The sequence below is a fragment of the Teleopsis dalmanni genome, chromosome X (genome assembly GCF_002237135.1).
Source record: "Teleopsis dalmanni isolate 2A chromosome X, ASM223713v2, whole genome shotgun sequence".
Classification (NCBI taxonomy): domain Eukaryota; kingdom Metazoa; phylum Arthropoda; class Insecta; order Diptera; family Diopsidae; genus Teleopsis; species Teleopsis dalmanni.
In genome coordinates, this window is record NC_051848.1 from 86,390,580 (window position 1) to 86,402,825 (window position 12,246).

Below are 12,246 nucleotides of genomic sequence, written 5' to 3' on the forward strand. Positions count from 1 at the left end.
AGGCGGCAAACATTTGCATAGAATTTCAGTATTGTTTTATGAATTGCTGTGATTTTGTATCTGAAGTGCAGCGGACCGAGTGTGAGCAGAGACGAGGAGTACGCGATATGTTGACATGGAAGAATTAATGAGTGAAGTTAAGGAAGGGAATTGTAATGAAATTACAGGTAGAAAAAATAGATAAGCCTATAGTGCCCATAATGCCCACATCGTCTTCATATTGAAATTGTAGCAGGGAAAGAAATTTATGTGAAATTCTAAAACACAAATGGGTAGCGTTGTTGTTATATTTTTTTCGAGGATTGTGCAAAGTCGTCGGTAGCTTTGTAGTTTTGCTGTTTGCTCTACTAAGTACCTTTTATTTTAATTAAAAAATAAGTACTTTTTTATGTGTGCGGAGTCTTGGACTTGGTAGCAGATAGTGGAGGCGGCGGCAATACGCTTGCAAGCACCACAGCTCTCAACATGTAAATGAGTATATTGGACTCGTTAAGAGCCTTTCAATGGATCGCTTTGATTGCTGTTTACTATTTAGAATGCTTTTTATGGCATAATTTCGCCGACTTCATGCCGACGCATCGCTACTGTAAGTACATTTCATGTTTATTTCAATGACTTCGAAATGCCAAACAAAAACTAAAGCAATGAAATATTTCAAATAAAAAAATCACAGAAGCAATAAAAACTGCAGTAAACCCGAACAAAACAAATAAAAATAAAAAATTAAATATTACAAAAAAAGAGAAGAAAAGTAGTTCGAAAAAGTATCTTGTCAATGATTTTAATTGCTTGGGGACTCTCGTTCTCAATTACGGATATATGGTGGAAACGTATCTGGTAGAAGTCTGTAATGGCCGGCAATCAATCGTCGCTGACGCATAACTTGCAATTACGGAAGCTTTAGAAAGTCATAAAAAATTTAAAATATTTCAGAAGAACAACAGAAACAATTTCATAGTAGTTTTAGAGTCATATTTATAATTTCCATAATTTTCTGATTGTTTGAAGTCTGCAAAATTGCCAGTGTGAGCAACTAAAATAAACAATTTAGCACATGCTTCGGGCTGGATGCATGAAATTAGCATTCAATTTAATTTTTTCCTCTGCGAAAATAGTTTGTCTGTCTGTGGAGCTTTAATGAAATACCAAAGCAGTAAAAAGTCAGTATTTCAATCCGTAAAGCACTTCGATATTAGCAAAGTTGACAACGCACTACCGTTTAATGGCAACGTTATCGTTTGCGCTAGCAACGACAACGATTGCAATGATAATTTTACGAGGGTCGGTCAGTAATGTGACAGTAGAGATTTGTTTTTCTTCGCTAGCCTGCGTTCAGGCCTCGCATAGGCTTATTTGGTTTTCTCTTTTTTACAATTGGCATTTTCTAGATCATATTTTATACGTTTGATTATGACCGTAACAAAACGATCTTTGGCAGTCCAATTTTCTTCAGACAGCATCATCTTCGTTGTGATATCTTCGACGTTTATTTCACCGACTATTGTTTCAACTGATTCTCTTTCGGTATTTGAAGATAATTTGTTCGACATAGTCTTTGTCTGCATCTCTGCGAATGTATTACGGATCATGTATTTTGTAAATACTGAAACGATATTTTTGAAAATACACATGACCAGAAAGGAATTGAGTTAGGTAATAGTTTACTTGACCGGTTTTCCTGTCTTACGATGAGACATATCTGATGAAGACAAATGATAATAATGATACTGTAATGACTTTCGCAGAGCTGTAGAAAACAAAAAAAATCTTTATTTACACGGACAAAACGGTAGGAAATAAATGCCAATGATAGTGGTAGTAGCATCGAACACTCATTGGCCCTATATGTTCTATGGGTTAATAAACATTATATAACCAATGATTTAAAGTAGTAATTTATTTAAATCTAATATCAAGATATTGTTATCACTATTTTTATTATTTTTTGATGGGGCAATGATCTACTGTAGGTATTAAGATCTGTTGTGCTATTCCAATGGAAATGTTTCTAATCTAATCCAACGAGTAAGACTACACATATAGTTAATAATATCGTTTCTAATTCTATTCTATTTAAATTAGATCAAAGTATAGAACTGCAGAATAGTAATAATGATCATTTTATTCAATCTTTGAAAGATGATCATTTTGGGACTTCAAGATTTATAAAAGTGACTTTTGAAGTATTGAAATGATGGGACTGTGAGGCAGCGTTTTTTAAAACTTATCTTAACAGTAGTAATTAATTGCAGTAAATCTTGTTGAGAATTCTGCTATAAATTTAAGTTTGTGAGATTAAGACTATGAAGTTCGAAGAAAAAAGTGAAATTTTATTTTCGTGATTTTAGTAATTTGTTAATTTGTTTGAGAATTTTGAACGAAACAAATTATATTGTAGTAAATTAAAGTCGGTTTTGAATTTTTGATCCTTGTATCTTGAGAATACCACACTGGATTTACTTTTATTTTTTATCTGTTTTTAATATTTATATGCGTACATATTGAATTTTCGTGCGAGAAAAATTGTCAAAAGAAATATGGTATATTCATATTAATCATTAATCTGATAACACATACAAAACCTAAGAATCTGCAAATACTTTAACACGTAATTAATTTAATATGTATATTAACTTTAGTTTGCCATTACAGACGTGAGTCGTTGCGTAAGCCCGATTAGTTGCTTGCTGTCGCCAATAGGTAGTACTGAGCGTCCCCAAATCGTTGGACAGCTAGTCCTTCCATCAAAGATGTGGACGTTCACTACCCCGTTTTCCAACTGCGGGTACCAAAACAAACACCTTTCTAACCGGAGATCTTTCGCAGAACTTTTCTCTTGAGTGCTTCTCATCACTGCTGGTGATTGTCCAAGATTCTGCATCATACAGCAGGACAGGCATGATAAGAGATTTGTAGAGCGTGATTTCTATTTGCAGAGGAAGGGCTTTATTCCTCAATCGCCTACTAGGTCTGAAGTAATATCTGTTAACAAAAGTGATTATTCGTTGAATCTCTAAGCTGACATCATTTTTTGGTGTTTAAGCTGGTTCCTAAATAAACAAAATCTTTTACAACTTCGACATATATATTTATCTCTAGATTAAAAGCATATTAAAAGTATTCATTGGTTATTTTTTTATTTACAATATCTTTAACCTTTTTAAAGTTTTTAAAATGAATCACCAGAAAGAACTTAAAATATATTTTTATGATTGCTATACGTACATTGTTTACTATGAGAATTATCACTAAAATTAAACAATTAACCATGTTAAATAGTTTAGCCTTTATTGTATCAAATTTCAAATCCAGATGAAATCTCAACACACTAGTGCAATTTTACTCACTACCTAAGAGTAGTGTCCATTCACTTTCAGAGCAGCTTGATTTCATTTCATTTCACACAACAACTGACAATAATTTTTTCAATATCTGCTCATTAGCATTAAATATCCCGCGTTGCAGTGATCCGTTGTATAAAAGACCCAATAAAATATTTAATAAATACATTATTTTCAAAACTATTCGTATAAGCCGTTTCTACTGTCTATTGGAGTAATTGTGCGTCTGCCCATTCAAATTTATTTCTGGTCTGAGGCGGCATATAAACATCATTAAAAATGTTAATTTTTGCAGCTATGTGCATTTCAACTGCACTTTAATTATTGTTATGACCAAAGTTAGCAATATGGCTGCTGCAACGGCAATGGCAAATGCCACATCCGCTGCAAGATACAACCGTAACCAAAACTCTGTCATGCGTCAGTTACACACAATACACGACAAATGTGCGCAACACTGGCAACTCTAATCATGCTGCAAACCATAGGCTGTAAGCTCTAAGCCGCTACATATTCATGTTCTCCAATCTACCGCTGTCATGAGCCAATGTTATTCGTTGCCTTCGCCTTCCTTTCATGCCTGCTATCCTTTCTATTGTTTTTTTCTATTCCTGATGCTGTTGTTGTTGTTGTTGTTGTAATTGTTTCTTTTAATGTTTGCGACACAAAATTTAAATGCGATTTCAGTATTTGCTCATATCGAAAACCTAGACCAGACTTTAGTGCCCGTTATCTTTACTATCAACTCTGCACTTCGGCTCTATTCTGCTATAGTAGAGAAGTCGCAATTGTAGATATGGTACACGATAGTATTTTACAGAAGTTGCAGGCAAACAATTGTCGTTAAGCTAATATTGGCAATTCGATAGTAAATAATTTTAATCCTTAATTTTATTATAATTTTTATTTCTTGTAATTTTAGTTTAACAAGAAAAGTGCTTCAAATTATCGTAAAACAAATTTTTTAAAGTTATTTTAATAAAAGCAATAACAATAATATTTTCCAGCATAAATAGACGACGACGACTCTTTATATTTAAAGATCGTGGAACCACAATTTATTAACTTATGTACTTATATATTTCATATCAGACATTGAAAATTCTAGATACTCCACTTTTAATAGTTTGCTTTCTATAGTTTCATTCGTTCAATATATATACTTTTTTGTTCTTGTGCAAATGCAATAATATAATAATTTTCCATCATTAAAATAAGTAGAGACATCTACGAAAATTTGATCAGAAAGGACAGGAGGACAGGACAATGGTCCTAGTTATCTTTGCAAATATTTCGCATATATTCTCGTATTTTTTTTTCAAATATATATGTAATCTTGTCGTATTCCCCATACCTTTAAAATGTGGTTCTATCATATACCTTGTTCCATATTTTTGGATCTTCTATTTTAAGCTGAACCTAAAAAGCATTGCAGAATTTTAATGTAGATCAGGCTTAAACTTTTGTGCATACCGTTCCAAAATTTTCCTTGAAATAAACAGTATTATTTATGTTATAAAACAGGTTGGGTTAGATTAGTTTAAGAAGGTATATGTTAACACAAATTTCAACGAACCTCACTACTAATTGTTACCTTTTTAAATGATCAAGTTTTCCAAATGAAGTTAAAGAGATCTCATGAGTCTACATTCGTTATCTCTGTTAGATAATTGCAGAAGCGTTTACTAGATATTAGAGCCGCTTAGTCTGAAGTCCCAGTTATATATATATAAGAAATGTTTGGTTAATTCCACTATCTCTTTAACATGGCAACTTTTAAATAATCCAATTATCAGGATACGAACTACATATCAGCTGAAACCCAAAAGATCTTACGTTCTTCTACTATCTAATCTAGGTCAAGGGTCCTAGCAACATCATAGTTTAAGCGATTAACTCATGAGTTATAGTTATTACAAATTCAACTACTATAAGTTCCTAAACAGGTCCCATATTGGATTTTGTATTGATATTTTTGCCTATTTGATATCCATTCGAACCCCTGTTGCTCATCACAGCAGCTAGTTCATTTATTCTAATATCATTATGATGTTATAATATTTTACAAACAGGTAATCAGTTAATATAGAGAACTGCTTTCATAGAAATTGGGAGTTCCGCATAGGAAAGGAGTCATTCCTTTTTCAAAGAATTCTTTTAAAATATTACAATATTTCTAAATTTCAATTGCAATATTCCATTAATCTGCAGTACTTTGCTATTAGTTGGTCTGCAAAGAATTTGAGAAAAATATCAGCTACAGTAGCTGTGACAATACCAGCAGCAGCAGCAGTAATAGTACGAACATCAACAATACCGCAACTAATTGTTTCAGTATCAGCAAAATATCAAATGTACACCCAGTAGCTATGTAACTTACAAGTGAACACAATTACACAGCAAAAATACACAGAAATCTGCACATAAGCGCTCCAAAATATCCCCAGACACTCGCAAATACAAGAACAAACATGAATGCACATGTAATATGTATGTGCTCATAAGTGAACCGACATGTTTGTTTAATTAAAATATAGCCTAAGATGCTTTTTAGTTAACATATCAATAAGAGTTCAGAATGAAACTGAACCATAACTTAAATTAATCCTTAATTACGAAGACAACATCCTGCTGTTTTGTGAGCTTAACGAACTTATAAAGTCACCGCACAGTACCCGGTGTAAGCCCGGAATGTCCCCAGCGCCTTATGTGCTGCAGACGTAACCGCTGAGCCCACAAACACTTAAAGTCAACTGAACGCAGCGCACGCATAGGACACCGAACGCACTGCGGCGCTGATGTGTACCGCAGAACTTTACCACTGAAGACTGTGGTATTGGGAAATGGAAGTTGGGTATGGAACACACCAAACTCTGTGTGGTGCCGTCATTTAATGTAAATTAATTTATATTTCTTCTTCAGAAACTCTTCTTGCTTTCAGTGTTATTGCCGATGTGGTAGTTAGTGCTGTGCCAACCTTATGTGCAGTGCGCCAAGGTAAAGATACTTTATGGCTTAGAGTCTTGTTTCGCGTTTTTTTTAATTGCAACAAAGTCAGCAACACGACTACTTCTGACAATTGCAGCTGCAGTTTTTATTTATTATTATATATAATTCTTACAATTTAAATTTTTGGATTTTCAGTGCTTTTTCTCGTAAAAATATCAACAAGGGAACATGAAATCGGGCTTGTAATGTAATTTAACGACTTTTGCATTTTGTAAGGCAAAATCATGTTCAGCCCAAACAATTGTATTTACATTTTTAGACCTTTTAGAATTAAAACACGTAATAAATAATTAAAAAAAAGTATAATTAAAAAGAAAAAAAGTCTCAAAATACAAAATCTACTACATTAGCCATGAATAACAAAAACTAAATAGTTAACATGCAAGTCCCTTTGCAACTACTCTGCATGTCGCAGTTAAAGTTACTAGTTTCTATAATTACAAAAATTTATAAAAAAGAATTAGCAACGCACTATTTATTCTAGCCGCTATTTATTCTAGTTAATTTTCTTCTACCATTTTTCATATAGACTGAAAACCGATAATAATGGCGGTGCCTGGTGCCCAAAGCATATGGTTTCGAACGCCTTGAAGGAATATCTACAGGTGGACTTACTGCAGACGCACGTGATAACAGCAATTCGCACACAGGGACGTTTTGGCAAGGGTCAAGGGCAGGAGTACACTGAAATGTATGTGCTTGAATATTGGCGTCCAGGCTTCACCAAATGGCAACGTTGGAAGAACACTCAAGGCAAAGAGGTAAGCACTTTTTTTGTTAATGGAAATGCAGTTGCGTTTCAGTTAATTAAAATGGTTCTTTTTAAGGAAGTTAAAGCGCTTAGTTAGTGTTTTGGGTTCTAATCAAGTAGTCGAAAATAGCCTTAAAGAGTATTAAGTCAAGCTCAAATATTTCAAGAATTAGTGATTAAGGATCTGACATTTTGTCTGACATTTGACGTGCATCACAATTAGCTACTATAGAAAGTATCGTACAATTGTTTGACTGATAGTTTCTTAAATGTACAGCATCGAGTGCGTTTAGTTTCGAATTGTTGGTAGTATTGTGTCCATATTTAGTCCTGCTTAGGTTCAGAAATTTGTGATAGTTTTTGTGTATCAGTTTTTGGAAAAAATTTTGTTTGTGATGGAAATCAAAAATAATTATCTTATAGCCCTACAACTGAATAAATAATCACAAATGAATGTTGGAAACATGTAGTGCTCGACTTAAACCAGGACGTAATTTGAAAAATAAAAAGAATTCTCAAAAGTTTTGAAAAAAGCACACTTGTCTAAACGAAGGAGCAGTTGTGCTTGCATGAACGCTGTCAATCGCTAATCAATAATCGGCGTTTCTACTGACAGAAATGGTAGAAATCACTCAATAGAAAGTGAAGAGGTCATTTAAAAGATTCGATACTCGAATACACAGAAGAAGTCAAGCACCAACGTATTTTATGGATTACCTGATGAGTGTTGGTTGCTCTTAGTTAATGTTGTCAAACCGTAGCCTCAGTGTAAATGTGAATATATTCGCAGCAAAGTTCTGGAAGATATTTGAAAACTGTAGACCATTATATTTCTCAGTGAAAGACATCACACAAAACATGCTTTTCTCAACCATGGCTGCGAGACAATGCTGCACTCTTCAATTTCATCATACACTGGCCTCCAGAATCACAGAGTGTAAACTCTACTAAATGCTTGGTACAGAGTATTTCTTCAGCTTCAAAGCAGCATTAATAAGCATCAGGGTATAGATGTGTTTAGTAAAGTTTTTTTGGTGGGTGAATGCATGATTATTTTGACGGGTAACAAATGCATAGGGTGTGAGATTGGCAATCTCGAAAAATTTGATTGTCTTCCAATGTTTTTTTCTGCTGATTAAACAAAACTTTCATTTACAGAAAAAAGAAACAGATTTTTTACTTTAGTCAAAATCTACAGTTCACATAGAAGACACAAATTGACACCAAAATAATGCAATTAAGACTTATATAGACCTATCCGCATTTCATAGATTTTGCTGTATCTTCTTCTTTCGCATATTCATTATAAAAGATAAGTTCAAAGTCAACTTTTTGTGCAGTTTTATACAAAAATTTAATAACTGGAAATATTGTATCAAAGTCGATAGTTTTATATATATCAGCCTTTCTTCAAGTTTATTTCTTAAAGGACATAAATTGATTTTGAGTGGAGTTACAATTCAGTAGGAATTAAGCCTATTTGTATTTATGTGAGAATTGTATTTATATATATTAATTTAATTTAAGTTTTTTACTCATTTTTCTATTGAAGTTTATTCCTTACTTCTCTTATTTAATGTTAGTACAGCTGTTAAATAATGTATATATTTCTTCTTTATCAGATTCTCAATGGCAATATCAATACATACAGTGAAGTCGAGAATGCACTACAGCCTATCATATTTGCTTCAAAGATTCGCATATATCCATATGGACAATATGATCGTACAGTATGCTTACGTGCCGAGATTGTGGGATGTCCATGGGAAGGTAAGTGCTTGAGAATATATTTTAAGGCTCTTAATGAACGTACATATAAATATACGTACATAACATATTTGTACAAAATTCGATCGTATTATTATTGTGGAGGAAATTGGTTCTGGACCTCTTACGATATTCTACTTTAACCATTTTCGATTGTAATTGGTAAATACTATTTGTAAGAAGACTGATTTAATAACATCAGTAACTAACTTTTTCTAATATATACGCATGGGATCATAACCAATTAATTTTGTCAATATTCCCAATAATATTATTTCGTTTCCTTTCCATTAACAACTCCAAAATTTTAATAATCGTATTCATCTGGAATATTTAGTTTTTAAGTTCATTTTAAATACAAACGTATATAAAGTTGGGAGTTTTAAGTTTAATGTTCTGGACATTCATATCGGATGTTAGTGTTATTTTTGTCTGATTTAAAAAAAAATTACTTCAAAGTCGCGTGCAGACATTTAAACACAACCTACATGCCGTGTGTGGTGTTTTATTCGCCTTATTATTCCGCTTTGCAAAGACACTCGTCGCCAACTGTTTGCATGCAATTGTCAGGAATCAGAAATAAAAGCAACAACAACAACACCAACAGTAAGAATAACGAGAAAACCATTAAACTCAGCAACCACGTCCCCCAACAAACCTAATAGAAAAGTGGGAGCTCTGACTATTTTACTCCAAAAACAACTACACAGTCAGCAAACACAACAATTTCAACACCACAATGTCAGCTGTGTGTCAGACTCAATACCACACCACCCACCGATTTATGCATAAAAAGGCCAAACAAAGCACCTAATAATAAAGCTTTCGCTTTACCCCATCAATGAGCTATAGTTAGTGCTTTTATACCAACATTTCCAAGCTTACTATACAAAAACGTACATACATACCCCGGTATGTATACCTATTCAGGTGTATGGAGGTATGTATGGACGTGTAAGTATATTTATTTGATAAAATTGTTAAGGCTATTTAGGCGCTTGAAACAAAATTATTATTTGTAATTATTTCTGGGGGGTGTTGACTAAAGCCCCGTTCATCCCTTTGGTGCTGGCCTTCGGGAAACATAGTAACTTACATACTAAATGTTACTTGTTATGGGCAAGTGTGGGTAGTCAAAGTGGAGCTTAATTGCAAGGGATGGTTGATGGTTGCTTTAAGTGCGTAAAACCTTTTTAATATTTATAGGCATGTCCATTTTTTATTTTTTATTTAATATATTTTTTATTCTCCTTTCCTCAAACTCTATTCTTCATTCTTCATTCTTTTCCATGTAACAGTGTAACACTATGCCGTATCAAGTCGACCAACAGGCTCCAACAGGAAATTACAATATTTGGGTGTGCAACATTTCATATGTAAATTAATCAAGATAACACATTTGTTGACATGGGACGTCAGGTTTTTATTTTGCCCATATTTTCTTTGGCTGGCGAGGGCTTTATGGAGCTTCAACAAACAATTCTTGTCGTTTTTCGGTTTGTTTGTATCATGAGCGCATTTAAATTGCTTTTGGCCGACATTAACGCAATTTAAATAAACCACAAATGTTGTGAAGGAATTTTGAAAGGCAGCGATTATAAATTAAAGTGAACAACAATCTTTATAAATTACTAGTCGAAACTAAAATGACTTAAAACTATAGAATATGTGGTAGAAAGGCATTTAACTCCTGATGAGAAAAAAAGCTTGAAGTAATTTGAGAAGTAAAGCTTGAAGTAATTTGTAACTATTAAAACGAACGAAAGCGATAAGGTAGAACCATGACTTTGCTATCCAAATCAATCAATTGGTTAAAAGTAGCGAGTGAGTCCTGATGAGAAATAAGGCTAGAAGTAATTTGTAACTATTAAAACGAACGAAAGCGATAAGGTAGAACCATGACTTTGCTATCCAAATCAATCAATTGGTTAAAAGTAGCGAGTGAGTCCTGATGAGAAACAAAGTTTGAAGTAATTTGTAAGGTAGAACCATGGCTTTGCTATCCAAATCAATCGATTGGTTAAAAGTAGCGAGTGAGTACATCACTGCTCAGATGTCTTGAGTAATGCATAACATACAAATTTGAAAAGCTCTCAAATATGAGTTATAATCAATATATTTGAAATACCGAGTAAGTGATTTTAATTTAGTTTTGTAATTGACTTGTACTACATCAACACTATTAGAACATGAATGTACGAGTATATTACAATAAAGTTAAAATAAATTTGAACAATAATAGGTCTGTTCCACCAGAGCGTAACATCCCTGTTGAAATTTGAAAATGCTACACAAACTGTGCTCGTACATTTTATTTCAAGTAAAATTTGTGTTAATGTGTGAAATCAGCTGTTTTGGTTAAAATTTAGATTTGCGTATTGTTTATTTGCATGGCACTATCGCTTTCACCAGATTTTGAACAAAGCTGTTCCATGAAAATCTGTGTGTTACGCTCCCAGTAGTTTGTACTTTGTGTTTTACTTGAGTTTTACTACGAGTAGCTAGTGGAACAGACCTAATATTTGGTGTATTTGGCTGCTCCTAAGTGCGAAAGAAAACAACAAGTCTCTTGTTGAAGTCTCTAATTTATATGCAAAACAACAACGCATCTCTTTTGTGCTAACAAACATCTTATGAATTACTCTTTGTCACTTAACAGCTAAGAGACTACAGGAAGTATGTTACCAAAGCTATAGCAATAGTATATCCGCAAGAGACTTTGGCAAGAGACTTGTTGTTTTTTGGCGTTAATACATGAAAAGTTAATACGTTTCATATTATATTTTTAGGGATAGATTTTATTTAATATTCACAACTGGCTTTGTAATAAAATGCGTACATTAATTTTATATAAATACAATTCTCATTAATCACATTCTTTGAGAATTTTTCTGTTTATATTATTTAACCAATTTCAATAAACTGTATCTAGACTAATAAGAAAATAGTATTCTAAACAATTTAGACTTCCTTAGTAACGTTGTAGTGTTTTAATTTTGCTTTATACTTTCCTATTTGGTGCACTATCATATTACTTCATATAACGTTATCACATTCTTATAATTATACAATATCCACTGCTTCTAATTTGTCAAATTTGAGATTTTAGAACGATTCGTTTGGTTTTATGCCAACCTCCTTGTTAACTAGTGATTTCACTTCTTTAAGAAGATTTCGCTCTAAATCTTACTATTAAGTACTGATTCCTTTTAGCTCTGCTCACTAATCTTTCTTAAGTCATCCTCAGTGTCCTCGTTTCATCTTCTTCTTACTTTTCACATTTGCTTGCTATGCTTGATTAATGTTGGGAGAAAGTGAATGGAAGCATTTTATTTCTTCTCAGCTTACATCGCACCCAGTTGGGTATGTGTCGTAACG

General features: G+C 33.1%; 1 pseudogene; it reads left to right on the top strand.

Annotated features, from left to right (window-relative positions):
• Positions 1–12,246, top strand: part of LOC119689938 — a 97,619-nt pseudogene that overhangs the window by 50,520 nt on the left and 34,853 nt on the right.